This window comes from Capricornis sumatraensis, chromosome 23 (assembly GCF_032405125.1).
Source record: "Capricornis sumatraensis isolate serow.1 chromosome 23, serow.2, whole genome shotgun sequence".
Classification (NCBI taxonomy): Eukaryota; Metazoa; Chordata; class Mammalia; order Artiodactyla; family Bovidae; genus Capricornis; species Capricornis sumatraensis.
In genome coordinates this window covers 16,492,848-16,495,807 of record NC_091091.1, presented here as the reverse complement: position 1 = coordinate 16,495,807, position 2,960 = coordinate 16,492,848, and the positions used below count along the sequence as shown (strand labels likewise).

Genomic DNA, 2,960 nt, shown 5'->3' with positions numbered 1-2,960 from the left:
TGCCATCTGTATACCCAGTATCTCTGCTTGGTGGTCTTAAAGTCACCTCCATCCCAGTACCTTCAAGTCTAAACTCATAATTGCCTTCTCCAAATCTGCTCCTATTATAATATTCCATATCTCACCAAATGACAATATTTTAGTTGCTCACACCTAAAACCCAAGAGTCATTTTCTTTCTATACCACCCTCTTTCTTGTCCAATTAGCCAAGTGTAGTGGGTTGAATTTATCTCTGGAAAAGATATGTCCAAGTCCTAACTCCAAGGACTTATGAATGTGACTTTATTAGAAAAGAGTCTTTGCAGATATAATTAAGATAAGCTTCCCAAAAATGAAATAATCCTGGATTAGACATACTCCCTTCCTCACAGAGCTAATAAGTAGCTGTGATGGGTTTCCTTATGAAAGAAAAAAGAGAAGGGCTTGCTTTTGCAGCACATATACTAAAAATGGAAAGATACAGAGAAGATTAGCATGGTCCCTGTGCAAGGATAACCCACAAATTCACGAAGTATTCCTATCTGGAGGGGGATAAATTAACAGTTCAGGATTAACATATACACACTACTATATATAATACAGATAATCACAGGACCTACTGTATAGCACAGGAAACTCTACTCAATAGGTGTAATAACCTATATGGGAAAAGAATCTGAAAAAGAAAGAATATATATATGTATAAACACACACATATATATGTATGTATGTATGTATATCTAAATCACTTAGCTATATACCTGAGAATACAACATTGTTAATCACCTATATGCCAATATAAAATAAAAGTTAAATTCAAAAATTCAAATAGTAATGAGTGGCAAAAAAAGAGGAGAAGGCACATGGAGACTCTGGGAAGACCATGTGAAGATGGAGGCAGAGATTTGAATGACGCATCTATTGGCCAAAGGAACACAAAGGATTGCTGGCAACACCATCAATTAGGAGAGAGGCATGAGGTGCATTCTCTCTCAGAGCCTTCAGAAGAGACCAACTCTGCCAACATAATTTTTTTAAATTTTATTTATTTATTATTATTTTACTGTTCTGGGTCTTTGTTGCTGCCCGTGGGCTTTCTTTAGTTGCGGCTAGTAGGGGCTAGTCTCTAGTTGCAGTGCACAGGCGTCTCATTGCAGTGGCTTCTCCTGTTGCAGAACACAGGCTTTAGGGCATGCAGGCTACAGCAGCTGTAGAGCGTGGGCTCAGCAGTTGTAGTTCCCGGTTCTAAAGCATCAGCTCAATAGTTGTGGCACGTGGGCTTAGTTGCTCCGCAGCATGTGGGACCTTCCCTGGACCTGGGATCGAAACCCGTGTTTCCTGCATTGGCAGGCAGGTGGATTCTTCACCCCCGCCACCAGCATCTTGATTTCAGACTTCTGGTCTCCAGAATTGTGAGAGAATAAATTCCTGTTGTTCTGAAGCACTAAATCTGTGGTAATTAGTTATCACAGCCTTAGGAGGCTAATATACCTAGTCTGGGCGCCCCAGGTAGCTAGGTGGTAAAAGAATCCGCCTGCCAAAGCAGGAGCCAAGGGTTCGGTCCCTGGGTTGGGAAGGTCCCCTGAAGGAGGGAGTGGCAAACTACTCCAGTGTTCTTGCCTGGAAAATACCATGGACAGAGGACCCTGGCGGGCTACAGCCCATGGGGTCGCAAAACAGCTGGACAACACTGAGCAACTACAACAACAATACCAAGTAGTCACTAAGGTCTGTTAGTTTTACCCTCCTGAATATGTTTTTTTTTATTATATAATACAATGTTATTAACTGTAGTTCAGCATGTTTTACATTAGATCCTCTGAAACTAGATAGCTGAGATCCGTACAGACTTTCAGCTATAAGATGGATAAGGTCTAAGGATCTAATGTAAATATCCTCTAAATGTACTCACTTCACAATATCTACCCACCCAGACTAAGTCACCACCATCTCTTCCCTGGGTGACAGAAGTAACCTCCAACCAGTTTCTCCACATTCACTTGGGGCCACATTCAAACATTTCCCCGTGCTGCAACCAAAGCACTTTCCAATAAACCCGTATCTGATCACTGCCTTGCTCTTTTAGTCACCTTCATATTAACCTTCCAGCTGTTTAAAAGAAACACTTTTTCCTTAGGTTTCATTTTTCTATTGTCTCCATTTTCTTCCTCCTACATTCTGGCTGTTTCTTCAAAGTACTCTTCTAAGTTCCTCTTCCTTGAATCATCCTCAATTTCCACAAATGATTTAAATTCCGTGCATGCCTGGTAAAGCCTTAGCTAGGAAGAGAAGGTGACTAGGACTAAGGTTATGGATTATAGTTAGAATACAAGCATTGAGAAGATGTGTATTGCAGATTAACCACAAGGGTGAGACACTCTTGTGGGAAATGAATGATAGTAAGATCACAAAGCAACTGCTGTTTGGTAAACCACAGCAGGACAGCCACAAACCGAGAGAGATAAGATGCTCTAGAAATGCATACTGATCCTTTGGGGAAGCAAACTGATGCCACATATCAAGAGGCACCGCAATCCTCCTCCTGGGAATGTGTCATAAGGAAGTAATTCAAAATAATAAAATAAAAGCTACACAAAAAGGCCTGTAACAAAATGTTTAATAGTTAAAAGTGAGAAATCACTTAAATTTAAACTGTATTAATATAGAAAGTATATAAAAAACTAGGGTTATCTATGAAATATTACACAGTTGATTAAAATGAAAAAATATAGAAATATGGGGACATTTTGCAAAACAATATTAGATAAAAGGTAGAGAAACATAACTGTATATCATAATTATGATGATGTATAAAATCAGCATCTCCAGTTTGATAAAGATCAAAAAGGATATGAAAAGAGAATGATGGAGAGTTTTTTTTGGATTTTTATACTTTTCCTTTTCATGATATTTTATTTTTAAAATATTTCTATTTATTTGTGCACTTATTTATTGCCTGTGCTGCGTCTTCAGTGTCGTG

At 39.0% G+C, this 2,960-nt stretch overlaps 1 non-coding gene across 1 annotated transcript; it reads left to right on the top strand.

The window, feature by feature from the left end:
- The first annotated feature begins 424 nt into the window (after positions 1-424).
- Positions 425-527, top strand: LOC138070589 (U6 spliceosomal RNA). Its single transcript, XR_011144161.1, has one exon. It is a non-coding gene; the product is annotated as a U6 spliceosomal RNA (small nuclear RNA).
- The last annotated feature ends 2,433 nt before the right edge of the window (positions 528-2,960 follow it).